The sequence below is a fragment of the Aythya fuligula genome, chromosome 1 (assembly GCF_009819795.1).
Source record: "Aythya fuligula isolate bAytFul2 chromosome 1, bAytFul2.pri, whole genome shotgun sequence".
Classification (NCBI taxonomy): domain Eukaryota; kingdom Metazoa; phylum Chordata; class Aves; order Anseriformes; family Anatidae; genus Aythya; species Aythya fuligula.
The window spans coordinates 121,720,832-121,742,042 of NC_045559.1; the positions used below are offsets into that span (position 1 = coordinate 121,720,832).

At 36.2% G+C, this 21,211-nt stretch overlaps 1 protein-coding gene across 5 annotated transcripts in view; it reads right to left on the reverse strand.

Moving 5' to 3' along the window:
* The window catches only part of IL1RAPL1 (interleukin 1 receptor accessory protein like 1), a 759,868-nt gene that overhangs the window by 34,388 nt on the left and 704,269 nt on the right, over positions 1-21,211 (reverse strand). The window lies entirely within an intron of this gene.

Below are 21,211 nucleotides of genomic sequence, written 5' to 3' on the forward strand. Positions count from 1 at the left end.
TTCTTGGGCTTTTCCTGCAGCTTTCCCAGCAAGTCAAGGCCCAGTTGAAACTCTTTAGCCCTTGAGAGCTGGTAAGATCACAGCTGGAGGGACTGTGGTTTCTGGCCAATTTCCGTGATTCACAGAGATTAGGCACCACAGGTACTTACTACGACCTCTCCAGGCTCTTGCAGCTAACAGGCACCCACTGAGATATGATTTTTACACTGTGAAGGCCTCTAAGCCTTTTACAGGTGAATAGTATCTTTTGTTTTGTTTTGTTTTGTTTTAAATAAACAAAGCATTAAGGGGAAAAAGTGTCAAAAAGGTTTGTAAGATAAAGACTTCATTCCTTATTAAATTCTTAAATAAATTCCCCCCTAAATAAAATATTTGAACATATTTTTAAACACAGAATCCAAAGTTTCCTTTCAACATGAAATATTTACACCTGACAAACAAATTAGGAAGGATGTACTTCCTCTTAGCAGTACTGTGTCAATTAGATTTGCTGAGCAAAGACTATTAACATGCCAGGTGCTCAGCTATAAATTATCTATACTGTCTACCTTGACCAATCTACATAAAAAGCCAGTGGGAAATTCATTAACAGGTCATCCAGAAAGATTCAGTGACCATCTAATGACCAGCCTGTGACCATTAATGAGGAGGTCTGTTACTCCTGAGTTCACAGCTCTTTGCAGAAGGCAGAGGAGCTCTCCTGATAGAGCAGAGATGCTCACAGCTGTAGGCACGTGTAAGCAATAGGTAAAGACTGCCTGACAGGCAACATTATGAGTGAACAGAGTATTTTCAGAGCACATTGTGATATCTGCTCCAGGGCTGCCCTTGTATGACTGCAAGTATGCTAAGGTTTCACTTCTCAGTAGTAATCCTTTGAAGTAGGTAGTCAGAGGACGCAGAGTTTGGCACACAGTCTGTTCTGGTCTGTTCTGCATGGGTAGTCCATATATAAGAAATCTTCAGATTTTTAGAAAGTGTTCAAAATTTAAGTAAATAAATACAAGAGGTACTTTGTTTCATGTTTAATCTAATGTACAAAATCTGTCAGCCAGTTAATAGAAATCGCTCACAGTTAATTGTAAGCAACTATTTTATGTGTGTTTTCTATGCTGAAAAAAAGATGTAGAAGTGAGTTGAAAACTATAAAATTTTGATGAATAGATGTGTACTGCTTTCCATGCCATTAATTTAAATTTTCTTGTAAATGCTGGTTTATTACAGTTTTTTTAGTCTACTTTTGAAGTAACTTAAATACATACTTTGAATGAACTACTAGGGAAATCCATCTCTAACCCCTTTGGTACAAGACGCTGTAAATTCTTGAGAATATTCTGTCTCAGTTTAGGTAAGCTGGGTAAGCTTGCTTATTTATTTATCTATCTATTTATTTATGAAAAAAAAAAAAAAAAAAAAAAGACCCTGGAAAAGTCAAGAGCTGTGAGGTTAGAATTATTAAGTGAAACTGATAGTGTTTTATTTATTAAAAAATCAAGAAAAGATAAAGAGAAAAAATATACTTTGTTGCTTCTCAGACTAATTATTGTTATTATTATTTTGACCTTGAAATAAGAAAATAAAGAGACGTAAGGAACACCTAAAATGAGAAATTCAACTGAATATTTCTCTATCATCCTTATTTCTGGAAATGCATATGCTTTTAACATATTGAGTTGATTTTTGTAAAAACTAGAATAAATATCACCAAATGTTGCTGCTGCTTCCTGTGGTAAAGTTGCACTGTCAACTCTAACCAGATGGGTTCAAACTAAATTAATCCAAAAGTTTTTGCCAGTTAAACTGGAAACAGTTTTTGTTACACAATATGGTTTCGAGTAGACCAGAATGAAAGGAAGGACTGCAGCAAAACTTAGCTTCTTGAAATCAGCAAATGCCTTCAGCTGAGCAACACTGTGTCCATTTTCTCTAATTGGCAACATTTGGGGCAGGTTGTAAACTGCTGTGGGAGCCTCTGTCCAGGAGAGGGCACTGTCTAACTTCTAAACATTTATTTATTACTATTATTATTATTATTATTATTATTATTATTATTATTATTATTATTATTATTATTATTATTATTATTATTATTATTATTATTATTATTATTATTATTATATTTTTAAATCAAAACAAAATAAATTCCTAATGTATAAGCCTAATTAAAAACATCAGCCTGCTAAGAACCTGCTAGCTGTAATTAGCAAACAGTGAATGTTTCATGGTTAGTGAAATGTCATCTTGTATGGGCAGCTGGAATTGTACTTCCACCATTATCCATGTGAGTTAGCATACACTGTGATGGCAGCAGTTCTAGCTTTTGATTTGATGGATTCTTCACTAAAGTGCAACTATTTTTGTGGGAAGCAATGATAATTATCAGGCATCTACAACCTCTCTTTAGAAGAATCCTCAAAGATGTGTTATCAAAGTGAAATGAGAGCCGTGCCAGGCATCTGAAAATGTTGAGGGCCAACAGAGTGGAAATGTTCAGTGCACTGAAATACATACTTTATTTTACTGTGCAATGCAAGCCAGTTACAGCAATTATGCATAGGTAATACCTACACACTTACAAGCATGCCATTTATTTGTAATATTAACACTTCAAAATGAAACTATAAAAGGCCAAGGCAAATGCAATCAAAATCTCTCACACATAAATTAAATGTCCATTCTGTCCATTCACATTAAACAAAAAATACTGACAAAATATCATCAGCCTTCCAAGTGGAGTGAAGCAAAAACTGTTAAATTCCTAAATGTGGTGGATAGGTGGCAATTCCTAACAAAGTCAATGACCCACTTAGATTCCCAATGTAATCTCCTAAATCCAGCAGGCAGGTAGATAGAATAGGTTTGTGTTTTCAAAGAAGTTTTACATCTCAAGACAATTCTTGAAAGCCTTGTCGTAAACATGATAAAACAAACAAACAAACAAACAAAAAAAACTAGCATAAGCTAACATACAGTTTTCAGACATGATACTTGATCATATTATCATATTCAAGGGCTCTGTAAGTCATCACTTGGATCAGGATGATCTTCAGGGATTCCTCTTGATTCCTTCCTTACCTGCTCAAATCATTACCTGTGGCTGTGCTGTCCACCAGTTTACATGACTAATTTCATATCTTGATATCTTGTATCTTATAGTATTATTCATACTATATTCAAATTGTCTTGTATTTTTCATATAGCAGGTTAGGCCAAATTAAAACAAAAATAATTAAAAAAAAAGTAATATATATAAAAAAATAACTGTTTTCTGAAATATAACTACAGTCTGGGAACAGCTATATTCTAATCTAGCCACTGAGTGGTGTGTTGTGATACCTTTGTCAAGTCATCATGTCTCATATACATACAATTCCAAAGATGCAATGTGCAAATTCCCTGTTCTTAGAATTCAGTGGAGGTAGATTTGAAAGGGCTGGGTATTATAGTTGCATTAAATACTATCATGCAAGCATGATACAAGCTGGCTGAATGTGATTACACAGCTATATCTCTTCATTAATAGACCTGTCTCTATTCTGCTATGCTACAGAAGAGAATGTTGATTGCACAGCACTCTGAATTACATATTGAACAAATTCCTCCATCCATGAATGTGTAAATTCACAGTACACACAACCAGTCCTCCGCAAAACAAAACAAAAATGAAAAAACAGAAACAAAACAAAACAAAACAAAACAAAACAAAATAACAAAAAAAGAAGGTTTGTATCAAGATCAGAGAGAAATGGTAGCTTCTGAACTTTTGCTAAATTTGCAGATATCTCTACTTGGCAAAAGTGTTAAAAATTGCTTCCTTGAATGTCTGTGTTTTTTTTTGTTGTTGTTGTTTGTTTGTTTGTTTTTGTTTTACTTAAAAAATGCTTACTTCTTGCTCGTTAGTGGTTTTTGTTTGCTATTTTTTTACATAGAAACTCGTTCAACAAAGGGCCAGACTCGTTTGCTCACACATCGTAATTTGCTGACATATGAAGAGACTGCACAGGGCTTCCAGTTATTGAATTACAGTTCAACAGTAAGACACAATGCAGGCATCTATATGTCACTCTTTATATCTTGCCTGCCATCAACCCTGAGCTGTTTGAGTCTGTAATATGTAATAAGGCACCATACTGAAACATACATGGTAAAATCTAAGATTAACCTGAGTATTAAAATTTTCTGGTGGACTGCTTTATAGCTTGTGAAAGAAAAGAAATCCAAATCCCTTCTGCCTGGAATGGCCACTTAGCAGCAGGACTGTCATAGACAGCGTCAATGAAGAAAACAACTGCCAGAGCAGACTGCAGAAAAAGTAGTGATCTATAGGACTTTTGGCTGAAAATGCCCAGGACATCTCTCAGGTATGTACATAGTCACACCAACCTTCATTTCACAAGAAGAAACAAAACCCCTGAGCCAATAATCTTGATTTTCCTAACAGCAGGTCTTTACTTTTGATAGATGGTAATGTCAGACTGATAAATTAGTTGTTCAGCAAGTATTTCTCATTCCTTTCTCTTCAGAAACAGAGTGTGGAGTGGGAGACAACTATCACAAGCATAAAGCAAGAGTTTCTAAAGAAAAGAAAAGTCACTAGAATTGTTTTACAAGCTTAACTTTTCTCCAGAAGCTTTTTTATTTTTTGTACCTTTTTTTTTTTTTTTTTTTTTTAAAGTAGTTAAAAAAGAATAGAGACATTAATTAATAATTTCTCAGACTCTTTATTCTTGTGTGTGTTCTGTCAGATCAAATACTAATTTCTGTTTTAAAAGCTTAGCTGTTTTTAGATATGTCACAAGAAAATATCCTGGGTTACAAAATATTTCCAAAAAAAAGTTGTCTTTAAATGCCAAACATCATATGTTTTTTACCTCTTACAGATTTACTACTTTTTAGCTTTATATCTGTACATATTGTGCATAGCTTAGTATTGTTCATTTTTGTTGTTGTTTGTTTATTTATTTCTGAATTCTTCTTTGGCCTTTTGCATTTTCATTCTTGAAAGCAATGCATTTGCATTCTTATTTGGCTTTTGCATTTTAATGGTGCTACATGGTAAGAAAATAAGTTTAGCTAGCAGCCATAAGATCCCTTTGTATAAAAGAGCCTCATAAGGGAAACCATCTTCCTTATGGTCTCTCTGTGACTTTGTGAGGCAGGTAGTTCAGGCACCCAGGGGTGCCACTGCCTTACAGCAATCTCTGGTGGCCAGGATGGTCTCTCGTGGCCTTAGTCTGGAGAAGTCCTGCTCAGGATCAAGTTTTGGAAGACTTCTAGAAAAGTGGGAAGGTTTTCTTGTTTATCTTCTTATATTTCAGAGACGTTAGATTAGGCAAAATATTAAAACTATTTGATATGTGTCTGGTGATTTTACTCAGCTGGGCAGCTGTGTCCACCACAACCAGTCTCTCATTCTTTCTCCTCAAAGGAAAAGGGGGAGAAAATATGATGAAAAGGGCTTAAGGGTTGAGATAAAGTCAAGGAGATCAGTCAATAATTATTGTCATGGGCAAAACAGACTTTGCATAGGGAGATTAATATAATTTATTTCCTATTACTTACAAGCTAGACCAGTGAGAAACTAAAAGCAAACTAAAAACACTTCCCCCTCCAACCACCCACTCCAACCTACTACCCCTAAGCAGTGCAGGGGAATGGTGGCTGCGGTCAGTCCCTGATGCTTGGTCTCCGCCGCTTCCTCACTATCACTCCCTGCCCCTGCTCCCTGTGGGGTCCCTCCCACAGGATGCTGTCCTTCCCAAACTGAGCCTGCAGGGGCTGCCCACAGGCAGCAGCTCTTCAAGCACTGCTCCCACACGGCTCCATACTGCAGGGTCCATCCATCCCCCAGGAGCAGACTGCTCCAGCACGGGTCCCCCATGGGTGGGTGGCATGCTCCTGCATGGGCTCCTGCATGGGCTGCTCTCCACGGGCTGCAGCTCCGGCCCGGGGCCTGCTCCTGCGGGGGCTCTCCATGGGCCGCAGCCTCCTCCAGGCCACATCCACCTGCTCCACGGGGGCTCCTCCATGGACTGCAGTGTGGAGATCTGCTCCATGTGGGACCCACAGGCTGCAGGGGAACAGCCTGCTCCACCAGGGACTTCTCCACAGGCCGCAGGGGAACTGCTGCTCCACACCTGGAGTACCTCCTGCCCTCCTTCTGCACTGACCTTGGGGACTTCAGGGCTGCTTCTCACTTCTCACTCCTCGCTCTCCCAGCTGCTGTTGCAGCTTGGCTCTGGGCAGTGGTGGGTCACTTTGGAGCTGACTGAAACTGGCACTTATCTAACATAGGGCAGCTTCTAGACTCTTCTCCAGAGAGAACCCCACACTTCCAAAACCTTTTAGTAGTGTTTCTTCCCCCCTTCCCCCCCGCCCCCCACCTCTCCCCAGTAGTACCAAAACCTTGTCATGTAAACCCAATACAGTGTCTTTCTGGTAAAGAATGTTTATTGGTGAGAAATATATTAAGAACTGGAGCTCTGTACATGGCTTGGGCCCCTAACAAACTACCAAACTAGAAGAATTTCTCTATAACTTAAGAAAGACAGTTTCAAGCCATTAGAGCTCTCACAACATTTTCTTCATTCTCATAAAAAGTCCGGAAGCAAAACAAGGGACTCAGAGTAGGACTTAAATTTTCTGAGGTAGAATGCTGACAAAGCTAAACATATTTTGCTAAGGAGCTACTGGAATGTAATGGGTAAACTCCAGTCCACCCATGACTACAATCACAATAATTTTGTAATACAGCATGCTTACAATACCATTGTTCCCTTTTCAGTTTGCTTTCTTTAACCTGTGCAAGCTGTAGAAATTTTAATAACCAACCCATTTTAATTTTCATTTTTATTTTTAAACTGAAGAGTGTTTTGTTGGCCCAACAGATGAAACCACCCAATTCTCCTACCATAGAGGTTTTGTCATGAATTTTGTTATAAATTTTGTTCTTTATGAATGGAATGCACTGGTTTTGCCTTGATTTCTTGTGGATGCTAGTCTGTGTCAAAAAGCACAGAACATCAATCATAGCAGCCGGCTGCAGCACTGCAGCACCAGTACCTTCCCTCAGCGTCCTCCTCAGGTGCACAGCACAATGCTTTCTGTACAAGGGAAATGCAAACTGTGTCCTGGATTCTATATAATGATAAATTACACTTTTTTTTTTTTTTTTTTTCTCTCCTAAAAGAGGTTAACTCTATGGAGCTGTAGCTAATAGTTTATTGTGTCAGAACACATTTAAACAAGAATATAAATAAACTTAAGGAACAGATTTGGCAATTCAGTTTACATACAACTTGTCAGCTGTTCAATCTCTTGCAGCTATTTCAGCCCCTGCCTATGCAGCTAGTTGATGTCTTCAGACACAGCACTTAATGAGCAGTGTTAGAAACTGGGTTTGACTGTACAGTTTCATAATACCTGTTCATTGACTGCTTTGGAAAGTGGGACTGCAACACTCATGTAATCATTAGGTGTTTTGAATACATGCAACTAATGCTCATTTTCTGAGTCACTTGTGTATTTATATTGTATAATAAATACATTGTATACATTGTATACATACAACTTATTATACATTGTATAATATTATACATTGTATAATATTGTATATACATATACAATATTGTATAATATTATACATTGTATAATAAGTTGTGGTTTTATTTTTCATTGGTCAGCATGACTGTTCTTTCCCTCCTTTTGCTCTTTCCTCACAAGCAAGCCTGCCATTTTTTTTTAATAGAGCTTTTGGAATCTAGCAGGCACAATGTCACCTAGACACTGCTAGGTGGGTATTAAGGGAATCATCTAGATTCCAAATAACAAACAACTAACACTATATCTTCCTCTGGTGATCTTCACTCCTCTGCACACACCAGCCATCACAAGATTTTAATGAGCTAACCAATTCTGTCAGATTACACCATATGACACAAAATGTCATTTGGCAAAGTCCCAGAGAAATTTGGCAAAAACATGGATGGGGAAAAACACCATTCCCATGAAGCAAATGCAGCAAAACAGAATAAATATAAATGAAACTAAACACATCTGTAAAGCAAATGAAAATATTTCGGTTCAGTTCTAAATTACATGAAATCGTTTTTCTGTTTAAATTTTCACCGGGAAAGCCATTAAGTTCCACCAAAAATTAGAGCTCTGAAGAAGCAAACTTCCTGATATTACTAATAAAAATAATAAGTAAAAGCAACACCAGCCTTTCCTTTTATTGCATAAAGGCCTCTGAGGGTAGGAAGATATTTCATACTTATTCAAACTATGTTTTCCAGAGTAATTAAAGGAATAAAAAAGGATGATATGTATGGTTTAGAAGCACTTCTACTTGAAATTGTGATGTGCCCTCTGTATGTCATGAAGGTATTGCAATGGATAGAGGAAATATAGTAGTATTAAATACTTAGTATATTTTCGTAAATATCTGATGTTTGCCATTTAATTATATATTCGAAACATGTATTTTTTTTTTTCTAAAAGAAGTTCATATGAATCTGTCTCCATATTTATTTATGTAATTTAAAATTCACAATGCATCAAATAAGTTGAATGCATAAAATTGGAAATGCATGCTATTTCTAACAGCTTTAGGTTTTCTGTTTATTATTATCATTACCTATTTTTATTTTTATTTTTGTCCACAATGATTGCATGTTGTCCTTCTATTTCCCTTGTATGTATGAGTTAGCCACCTGTTTTCAAAAGAAAATCCTGAAGCAAAATCCATGAAAACAAACCCTTCTCTATCACAAAGATGCAAATGGACAAATCTGATTGTCATGACAAATACAAAATGTTCTTGGACCATACCAGGGTGTGATCTCCTAGGAATAGAAAGAATCCCACTAGCACTGCATATGGGCTACTTGATTTTAAAGGAAAAAACACAGAAATGGGAGTGATCTTGAAATCTTATTGCTATATTCTGCTTTGTGACCTGTAGGTATATGAATGTAGTAGACAACCTTGTTACAAGCAAAATTCACACAGGGAAAAAGATGGGTTTGGCTGAAGGCAGGTTTCTTGCAGTGCTCTCACAGTCACACAGAACTTCTTCCTCTAGTTCCTCTGCATGAGAGCTTCTGCTCCACAGCAGGGCATGCCCAGTGCTCCCAACTCCAGAAATATGTTTTCTCTTACGCTGATTTTCAGGATGGGTGGAGACCTGTGATCTCCAGTCCCCTTCACAGGCGATATCAGTTCTTGCACCATATATGCCAAAGTGTGGGAATTGTTCTTGTACTCCCAGATAACATTTGCTCAGGGGCTGGCTTTATCACTCTTCAAAAGAAAAATGGCCTGGCTGCCTGGGAGTGCAAAAGGAAGACAGAGAGCCTGACATGCCCATCTGTGTTTGAAGTAGGAGCATCCTAAAACATGATTCTTCAAAAATAATTTCCTTATCAAGAACAATTAATCATCAAATTAATTTTGTTTCTTGTATATTTTTGTTAAGAGAAGAGACCTCTGACTGCTGAAAAATCTGGGCAACTGGAAGATTTAAATGATTTATCTTCTCGCAGCTGCCATGTTGCTCTCATTTCTCTAGACCACCTTCAATGTCTTTTACTTGCAATTTGTGTAGTTGCACTGTGTAGGTTCCTACCAGCAAAGATCCTGAGAGATTTAGGGCTCCTAAATGCAAAGACAAATAACTGAGGTCAGCAAGCAGGATATCAAATCTCATTACTAGTGAGTTGTCTTATCAGTTTGCACAGGCTACCCTTCTCTTGCTGCACTTCCACAAATGATATAATTTTCTGTTGTTGTTTTACTTCTCTAAGTGCCCTAAGAGACACAGAGATTGGGACACTTCTTAGAAGAAAGTGAAGTAAAGTACTTTAAGTACTGGTTATAGGAACAGAAGCAAATATTCATTATGCAATATCTGTTACACAAACTGTGAAATCTGGTGTGTCAGTGCAGCTCTCTGCAGAGATGGGGACTGCTCCCAAGCAGCTGTCCCGCTGTTCAACCTGTCCTCTACCACTTCCAGAGGTGAGGTACCAGTCACCCCACACTGCCTGATGGCTTCTAGTGTGGACAACTGCCCACAAAGGTAAGTAAGGCTGTCAAACCCATTGTCACTTGTGACTTTTTTTAATCCAGGTCTGTGGAAGAAGGTTGTGTTAACTCTTGCACTATCCTGAGCAGGTCTAAACTATAATTTTGCAGCTATAAGCTTTGCCTGTTATTGATGCAATAACTTGTATGTGCTGTTACCAATTACTGGGTAATGCAATGACACATTTTTAGAAACTGCTTAGTACAGTATTTACTTTCAGTCCTTTGGCATCTAAATGGCATCCCTTTAAAATATAGTATAATTACAGACATAAAAAAATGAATTTTATTTATACAACAGTCCAAAATGAATGTCCTTTGGTACTAAGTATTGCATAATTACATATTCAAACAGTCTCTTAAATGCATAATGACTTCTCTCAATGCAGTTTAAAATCCATACTTTGTCTCATACCAAGTCCTACAGAGTATCTAAAGTGAGATCAATGGGAAAAAATATTTAAAAATTCCTTCTAATTGCACAAACAAATATTTTTTTAAATGTTAATTTAGGATCCTTGATCCTCAAATACAAAAAGTGGGAAAGAGCAAAGCAGCCACCCATACTGAATCAAAGATCTACATATCCCAGCAGCTGTACCTGACAGTGTGCAAAAGCAAAAGGGCCAACAATTAAGTATGAGAACCACAGTCCCTGAAAGCAGTCCTTACTTTGTGACAAAAATGTTCACAGACTCTAAACTACAACAATGCTAATAATAAAAAGCAAGATCATATGGATGTCTTTTTTAAGCAATTAATCTGTCTATTTTAACAGGATGCACATATAAAACAGGACCAGTAATCAGCTTCATTAGCACTATGAGATAAGAAAAAGTAGTCTCCTGACAGAAGTTCAACAATGTGCTTTTTAACAAAAGCATGTGCATTTATCTGAGAACTTAAAAGATGGAAATTTATTGTTATCAAGCAATTTACCCAATTGAATATTTTTACCCAACTTGCTATCTTTTATTTTCTCCAGGCTTCAGGATATTCAGAGACAGCTGTGACTAATGCTTGGCAATATTTTATTTTTTTTTTTAAATGCAATATATTTTGCATAACAAGCATATTAAACTTTATTTTACATAAATTGATCTCCTAAAACACTTTATAGTGTGAGATGAGGAAGTTCAAGTGTTAAATAATGAAGGAAATTAAAAGGTATGAAAAAACAGGTGAAAAAAAGGGGGAGAGGGAAAAGGCAAAGTAGAAACTCTAGGTGGTTATTTGAAGATGAATTGAGGGGATTTATCAATGCAGGCTTATTTCCCTCGTTGTCTGAGGAAGGTAATAGGATGACATGAGGTGCCTGGTCTTGTAACTTAATTGTTTTTCTACTTGTTTCCCTGCCCATGTCAGCTGGAACCAGCTCAAGCCATTCTCTGATTTTATGATTTCCTCTATGTCAGTCTCTAAAACTAATAACTGCCCTGACAACTGTGAGAGAAAAGCTAATTCAAAGGGAACAGTAGTGATTTTAAAATGTTATACTGAATTGTATACTTACTACAATAGGGGGTTCTTGCAGAAAGTATTCAAGTTTTTAATGTTTAGCTTGGGGGAGAGAAGGGGGACAGGGTTGAGAGAGGGATGGTTGTGGAAGTATGTTGCTGTTGGGATTAGGATATGAACTCTCCATGGGTACTGGGGAATCTGGACAGCAGTAACGAGAAGGTGTTGTCTTACTAATGGGATGCTGGTATGTACCAACTGATGTGACAATACATAAGGAGCAGGTTCACAGCAAAAGGCTGAGGTGGCAGACTGGGATATTGCTTTTTTTTCCTCAAAACAAAAGCCCTCAACCCATCTGTTGCTTATCTGTTGTGTTCCCACAGTCACCCTTTCTCCTCCCATGCCCTCCTCATAGAGATCCATCATAGACACCTGCAGTCAAGTAGACTGCAAGTAGACTGCAAGTAGACTGCAGTAGACTGCAAGTAGACTGCAAGTAGATCCTGACCAGTCAAGAGACAACCTGAGCTGTGTCCTATGCTTGTCTTCACATGAAGGCTGTAATCTGCCAAGTCTCTAGCACGAGAGACCATCAGATATTTTGAAATTACATCATTGAAACAGTCATGAAATAAACAAAAAAACAAAAAGAAAAGAAAACACTATAAAAGAAGTGTGAGAACCTCCAGACAGCAGCTACTTTTCTTCATCCTCGAGAAAGGTTTTTCTGCTGCAGGTTTCAGAGTGGAATTATGAATAAGAGCTTGCTAAGAGAAGCAGTTTGCCATCCTGAATAAAATGAATCATTTCTAATATGATTAGCACATGTTACATATTAGAATGAAACTGAGATGTAAGTTTGAAAAGAGCAAAAGAGCATTTGTTGACAAGGCAGAAGAAAAAGGTTGACGTGACATTTTCTGCATAAATGAAGACTTTAAAGAAAAAAATTTTTTTTTTTTTTTTTTTTTTTTTTTTTAATGCTCATTTTGGAGATATTTCTATTAAAAAGCTATTAGATACTTAAATGTCACTTTTACGAATAAAAACTTATCCTAGTGACATGGGAGATTTTGCAGATGAGCTGTTTGCATAAAGAGCAGCAACTCCCCATCTTTTCACTAAGGAAGACAAAAAATGCAGAGTTCCTAGATCATCCTTTGATGAAGTGGGAACAGGAGAAGTTCAGAGAGATTACTTAAAATTACCACTGTAAATTGTTGCTTCTTCGCTAGACATGAAAAAGCTATATTTCTTTGTATCTCCCACATAATTTTTACATTTTTGTTTATGAACTGGCCATAAATGAATGATTGAGTAGACATACTGAGTTCAGTAGACTTAAGTTTCTGTAGTTTAACCAGTGAGATGGAAGAGCAGAGGTGTCCAGAAGACAGGATTTCTGATATAAATTAATTGCCATTCTATTTTCCTGAATTTTTGTTTTTCTTTTGTTCATTAATTTAAATTGTCTACTGTCTCAGAGCTAGCCCAAGATAGTCCTAAGAGCAAGACTGCTGTGCTAAACCAATATGCTGGGATGTCTTCTAGGACTTGCAGGTTCAGAATTCAAGTGCTGCAAGTGGAGGCTTGGAAACTCTGTGCAATTTGGGTGTATCTGTTTTAGAGAGTTTTAAAACTTCCAGTTAAGGAGAACAACTTTGTTGGAGCCGCAGATCATAAGGTTTTACTGTTAGCTAATTACATGTCAGTGATCTTGGAAAATTGTCCTTGCATTTCTAACTGGAAACATGGCCCTTGAAAGTCCAGCCCAAGCTTCTCAAAGGCACAGCTTCTAGAGTGCCTCCTATGTTCACTATCTCGAGATCAGGGATGCAGCAAAGACGCTGCTGCACCAGCCATGTTACACAGCAAGGCTCCCTTTGGGATACCAACTGTACCCGATAGGAAATTCAGACTTCCAACTTTACTGCAAGATGTGTGAAAGGCCTTGCATGATTGCTAATATTCAAGACCAGGGCATTGTAAGCTTGGGGATCTTCACTGACTCCAAAATCTAAGTTGTCTGATTTATCAAAATGCTGTGAAGTCCATTTGATCTGGGCAAAATTATCTTTTGCCAAAAATTTCTGACCTTGACATTTAGATGCAGTTCCAGCTCTGCTACATGTATTATGTATAATTTTGGGATAGTTACTAACAATTTCTGTTCTAATTTACCTGCAGTCAGGGCTGAGAGCAATTTTGTCCTCCCATCCTCTGTTTTGTTTAATTAAACTGCAAAGGCAGCAAGGCAATGAGCTTCCACATTAGAAGCTCCTCAGCATAAGCTGAATGAATGAGTAGTTCTGAGTACACTATATAGTGAAACAATTGCAGGCATAACAGCTGAAGCCCTGAAAGCAATATAGCTCTAAAAAGCTGTAAGAGATCAGCTGTACTTCTGCAATACAGGAGCTTACTCATTCATAACCACATCAGTGATATAACTGTAGGATGTGTTGAATACCATAAATCTATCATTACTGTATTTTCTGTACAGACCAGATTAAAATTGCAATGGATCCTCTTTCTGGTGGAGGCCAGTAAATGTCTCTATGATAACAAGTATTATTAATTGCATTTGTGATTGTTCATTTCTGCATTCAAAAATTTTTTCATCTGTTTCTGAAAGAGGTTTTTCATTTTGGCAGGCTATGTAAAGAGGTATGAAGAAAGGGGAAGATTTATTAATTCTTTCATGTAAAGGGTGTCAAATTTAATTCAGTATAAGCTGCAGAGCAATAATACTTGCAGCTTAATAGGAAGAGAATAAACAAAGTTTGAATGGCTACAGACTGGAAAGGGTTCTAAACAAATTGCAAAACCTTGCAAAAAGGATCTTTGTTATCACTGGTCTAGTCTACACTTCTGCAATGAGGAAACTGTGTAACACCCTGTAAGCTATGAGATGACTCACATGCTTCACATTAAGCATTTACATAACTGTTTATAGGCTGGAGGCATTGGATCATAAGTTTCATGGGGAAAGAGAATAGTTTCTCTCATGCTTATCACACACTTAAAACTTCATTTCTGTTCCAGAAATCTCTATGATTCTAGTAGGGATATTTTCGCAACCTTCCCTTCCCTTCCCTTCCCTTCCCTTCCCTTCCCTTCCCTTCCCTTCCCTTCCCTTCCCTTCCCTTCCCTTCCCTTCCCTTCCCTTCCCTTCCCTTCCCTTCCCTTCCCTTCCCTTCCCTTCCCTTCCCTTCCCTTCCCTTCCCTTCCCTTCCCTTCCCTTCCCTTCCCTTCCCTTCCCTTCCCTTTTTTTTTTTTTTTTTTTTTTTTTTTTTTTTTTTTGTTTCCTTTTCTAACATGCTGTCTCAAGGGATTTAGAGGAAGTGATGTGGGTCTGTAGCCATGTGGATCATGTAGTCATTGTGGCTGAATCAAAGTCTTCCCTGCCCTGCCCTGCCCTAATTCTCAATTGGTGCTTTCTGGATGCATTTGTTGTAGAACAAGAGACACTTAAATAAAATAAAATAAAATAAAATAAAATAAAATAAAATAAAATAAAATAAAATAAAATAAAATAAAATAAAATAAAATAAAATAAAATAAAATAAAATAAAATAAAATAAAATAAAATAAAAGACAGCATAGTAGAAGATCACAGAAAACATTTTGTAACTTAATTTACTGCTTTAGGGAAGGTACAGGAAAAACTTGTGTGTTGGTAACATTCTGTTATTTTTATAATGATACTCTGTCATTAGTCTACAGTCATAATGGAATCTAGCTTCATGTGAATCAGAAAAAGATATATGTTCTTCCATGGCTGTCCAGGTGCTATTTAATGGTCCAGATATTATTATGTTAAGATATTCCAACTTTCTTCCATCAGAACATATATAAAGCTTAAAAAATCCATCTTAACAATGTAGTTCTTGTTGTCAATGGAATTATAATAGGGATGAATTTGGATGCTAACAATATAATCCTATGTATTACTGTTTAGAGATGGTGTTTGCTAGAAAATGCTGATGTGAAGAAAATGAAACATTTATCACGGAGTTAGAACAAACACTTCTGTTCACCTCTAATTAAAATCTTTTTCACTTCCAGGCTCTGTAACAAGTGTGCCCCACATATTGATTTTATTTTTTTCCTGTATCTCTGTGGCAAAAGTTGAATAAACTTTAACCTGTTTCTTTTCAAAAAATGATCTATTTCATCTCTACTTTTAAGGATAGAATCTTGTATTTCTGTACTGCCTTCCAGTTGAGCATCCTACTGTATTCTATAGTGCTGCTAAATAGCACAACTTTTTCCAATATAAATGGATGACTTTATTTATTCTGCCCTGTAGAACATAATTAATATGTTCTTATGATTGCTAGCATGATGAGAAACCAATTGCTGAGGCACTGACAGCAAAATTCCCATCCTGGTGTGGGATTTCACCCACTGTCTTCACAGCACTGTGGCATTTTACACAGTAATATGCCATCTGTTGATGACTGGCAAAATAATCCTCATCATTACCACTGCCCAGCTCAACAGCTGTAGTAGTGCAATGAAATACAAAACCACTTAAGGCTCCCATTGCTCTGAGATAAATATATGAGGACAGTGCATATTACTCCTTGCATGCAAAGGTCCTTGCAGTCTTTTACTATGTGTGATGAATAGGCAAACAGAATTTGGGTGTTTGTATGGATTAAAAAAGGGGAGTTAGTCAATAGTTCATACATGGATCAGTGAACAATTTTCAGTGCTCACAACAACTACTGATGTGCTTCCTGTATTTCTGGGTCACATTCTCAAGAGAACTCTAGCAAATGCTGCCTGTCTTCCATCATCAAAAGATTTTGTGATGACTGCATATAAAAGGTGTGCGGTGAACCGGGAGGAGGAATCGAAGAGTAGCTGAGAGCTGAGATGAAAGGGTAAATCTTAGTCAGCTGGAGAAAGTGACTAATTATGAGTAAAGAAAAACAAAGCCAACCCATACCTTTCAAGGAAAGATTTTGTTTCTGCTGTTAGGGGATGAATACAGAATTCTTACTGTTAATATGAAAGGTAGTCATGGAAACACAGTGGCTGCAGCAAAGACCTTTCAAACCATGAAGTCAATGCCCTTAGTGCAGGATACAGTTTTCATACTTCTAACCTACTTAATAGATATTAAACTGATGTTTTACTGGAGCTTAGCCAAAAGACCATGAAGAATGTTGCATAATTATGGGAGAGATTTGGACAGAAACCAACACAAATGCTTTCGGATTAAATACCATATAATTAGTTCTTATTCACTGTAATGCTTTAAAATCCTCTAGAATGTATCCCCTTTATTGGTAGATTGAAATATATTCCCCCCGGGAGAACACTGGAGGGAATATTTGCCCTCATGAAGTAAATATTCTCATTCTCAGCTGCCTGATAAAACAGTTATGGTAACAATTCTTTTGCCTGTTTTGCCTGTAATCTCCCTGGTTTGCTTGGACTTAAGCTATATCTTCTTGGGGAGTAGGGGTAATAATTCAGTTTAAATATTAATTATTTCTTATTCCTATTCTGAATTCACAGAGCACATAAAGTTTCTACAAGGTAAAGGCACAGTAAAAAAAATAAATATATATTTTTTGTAAATAGGCAGACTATCCAGAGACTATAACATAATGGGAACTGACCTATTTAGTAATATTTCTTAACCAATTCTTATCCTCCTAAGAAAAGAATCTTAAGTGAATTAAAAGGTTCATATATATAAATTGCTTGGAACTGTTCCAGGATGATGATAAAAATAAGATGAAAATTGTAATTCTGTTGGTATGGAGAGGAAATTCTTTACAAATGGGAGAGAGGAGAGTTAGTAAAAGGAGAAAATACCTACTACTCACATAAGATAAGAATACAAGACCTTCCCAAAGCAGAGACAGGAAAGGTCTGTCCAGAGGCTAAGAGGGGTGTATGAGCTTTCATTCAGCATTGTGAAAGCACATTCACATCCCTTCCAGTTACTTGGGAAACTGCAAAAAATAAAATTCTAAGGTGGTCTGGTCGCAGGATATAAAAACCATCAGACCATCACTATACCTCTTTCAGATTTATACAATACTTTTTTGCCTTCCTCTTTGCCTTGATCAGAACATTATTATTATTATTATTATTATTATTATTATTATTATTATTATTATTATTATTATTATTATTATTATTCCCCAGTGAATATCTAAATAGAAAGCAGAGACAGGAAGACACAACATTATTTATGAATTTGAACAAGTTTTCACTAAAAGGAAAAAGAAAGGTAGAAAATAGAACTTATTTTGACATTTTCAAATAACCTTTGAACTCCAAATAAGTAAAACCTTCATCAATGTTTCTCATTCTAATTTATTTTATTTTGAGAACAGACTTATGCTGAAAGGAAAGATTCTTCAAAGGAGAGCTAATAAACTGGAAAAGAAATGCAATTAATTGTTTTGTACTGAATGAAAAGAGTTGGGTACTCCAAAATGAAATATTTTGTCATCATTGTTGTACCAAATATTCCTGAAAATCCTATTTACTTTCAGCCCCCAAATTTTCACTCATTTCATAACCAAGTATTTACCACTGGCTGCTTCACATATCTTTTAGGTAAATGGTATTTGGTAGATCAAGAGCAAAGGTAGACGTATTGCATGTCCAGACATTTGAGTTGTGTCAAGGGGTGAGAAGTAAACACAATCTAATATAACTCTCTGTGTACTTTTGTGTTTCTTAGAGTTCTACAGGAACATGCAGAACTTCACTAAAAAAAACTCATGTTTTTTTTTTTTTTTTTGCTGTTGTTCTGCTAGCCTTTAGATGGCCAGATGATGGAGAATGGGGGTGACATATTTCTTAATCTTGCTCAGAATACAGTTAGAAAACCCCAGTCTGACAGTCAATCTTCAGAACAAGGATTGTATTGGGTAAACTGTCATTCATGGTTCAAATTTCATTTAAAACATGCCATGTGAGTGACTCATAGCAGATTACATGTTTCTGTGGTTGCTGTCATCCTGCTGAGATGACGAGCAGCATGTGGACATTAAATTACACCAAGCCTAAGAAATCACAGGGGAGGAGCCTGTAAAGATTTTATTCTGAAAACAACAGATAGAACCAAAGGACTTAGATAATATGGAAGGACATTTTCAGTAGGTCCTAATTTTGTCTGGGCAATGTATCTCCAGAAAAGCAACAATTTTTAACAGTATGTTAGACAAGAGAAGTTTTTTTGAGGCCAGTTTGACCTTGTTTTAGCACTTTATTTTAACCTAAAATCAAGAAAATTACTAGTGAATTTCATAATAGAAAATTTGTTACAGTTTCCTGAACCCGTGAGAAAATGTTTTACATTTGCAGTTTGACTTGTATTTCAAATACAATTCTTTTCTGTCCCATTCCATGCACCTCTGTCATTCACATTTAACCATCCCAAACATCCTAAGCATTTACTGGAATGAATAACACTTGCCGCGTGGATCTTTCTGTCTCCCTGTACCTTATGTACCCACATTGAAAACTAGATAGACTGATTTCCTGCTTTACTCTGTTCTGGTGCAGCCTCACCCTGAGTACTGTGTGTGTGTAGGTCTGGGCACCTCAGTACAAAAAGGACGTGAAACTGTTGGAGAGTGTTGGAGAGTGGTGGAGAAGGGCTACAAAGATGGTGAAGGGACTAGAAGGGAAGACATATGAGGAGTGGCTGAGGTCACTTGGTCTGTTCAGCCTGGAAAAGAGGAGGCTGAGGGGAAACCTCATCACTGTCTACAGTGTAGAACTGAACTAACTAGTAGTATCAAAATGTATCAAAACATTCACAGAATTACATAAAAAAAAGCAATAATTTGCAAAATCAAATACATATCTGTTTTTTTTTCTGATTCTGAAGTTCTATGATGATAACCTAGTGTTCTGAAACTGTTAAGAAGCCATAACTAACCACAGATGTAGAATACAACTTTTTCCAATGATCAAGCCAAATACAGTAGAGACTCTTGTTTTACACACAAGTGAGGTTTTGATATCATGATAAAGAACATACTTTGCTTTAAACATCTCAGTTCCATCTCTGCTGCACTTACACAAATGTAGACTATTAGGCAAAACACAGTTTATACATGTAAGTACATAATTAACAGCTAAATTGAACCGGTATCAAACTATCATTATCTAAAGCGAAAACAATTTCCTTTGAAATATCTCATTATTGATGTAATAAACATTGTAGCAACACTGCAGAATTATTAAAAATACATTTCCCATTTCTACGCTTGCTTGTAATAGTCCTTATTATAGTCATTAAAATCTATATACAGGTTAAAGATGTACAAGGATATATGCATTTGTTTAAGTATCCTACTACCCCTACTGAATTATTCAGTTTCTTTACTTTGAAGGAAAATTTGTTTACACATCTCACACTATTGATTTTTCCTGATATAAATCCTCTATAGTTAAATCTATACTAGGCTTTTAATTTCAATTTCTCTTATCTTTTGGAAAAAAAAAGTACTTTCATCCTTTTCTAAAACTTTCCAGCAGTGGTATCAGATAATCAAAATGCATTGAAATACATAAGTAACCTAGGGTAGGCTACACAGTTCTTTTATTAATGATATATAAGTAGTGATTACTACAAAAATACAGATAAATAGAGGTTTTAATATTCTAACCATGGTATTATTTACTACAGATTTTTAGCAACAGGAGACTGTCCTTGTGAATCACAAAATCCAAATCTATTGTCTAATGAGGTTGTTTTTATTGAGAGGAGAATAATTATCAACAAAAAACATACATCATTTAAAACAATTAGATTGTAATTTTAAAGATCCCAGTTGTAGGAGCTTAGAAGCATAAGGTTCAGCTGTGCATCCCCTTGGTTTCAAATGGAAACAGTAGGTGAAAAGAGAAAGACTGTTTCCATGCAAGTGAATCTGAATTTTTTTTTTTTTTTTTTTCAATTCCATATTTTAGTGACTAAAAGTTAAACCTTCAAATTATTACTATGTCTGTATTCGATGTGTCATTTATTAAAGTGTAAATTACTCCAAATAACTGATAAAAATGTTATAAAAATCCATTTTATCCCCCTCTATCTTTCCATAGCATCCTGAAAGGTATTAGTCTATTCAAATATAATTCATATATGACAGTATTCCTGAAAAGCAACAGCATTAGTCTGAGGGGCTACCATCATTAATAAATTACAGGGCAGAAGGTGATACTCATCTTATAAAAAAGGGATTTCAAGTGAAGAGATCTGAAAATTTTCCATTGCTTTAAAGTTATTGTACTTGCTTCTGCTCTCTTATGAAATTATTTACTTATTTATTTTCACGTCCACAATCTGGTATGACATTGGTTTTATACTGTTATTAAAACAGAAAGTTCAAAATAGTGTAGTATACTATGGTAGTATCTATCATATAGACAAGTATCTCACAGTATTGATTTTCCTTGATAAAAACTTAAAACTTAGGCAGGATTTTAATTTCAATTGTTCTTAACTTCCTTTAAAGTCCTCCAGAGACCATGTATTTGCAGAAATGGTTCTGTTGTTACTGTATGCCAAAATTTTATCTGAAAACTTAATAATCTTTAGGCAGGCATGTCCTCAAAGATGTCCTAAACCTGTCCCTGCTACATGGACAATAGAACTTCTGAGTCCTTGGCTGTTGCTTCT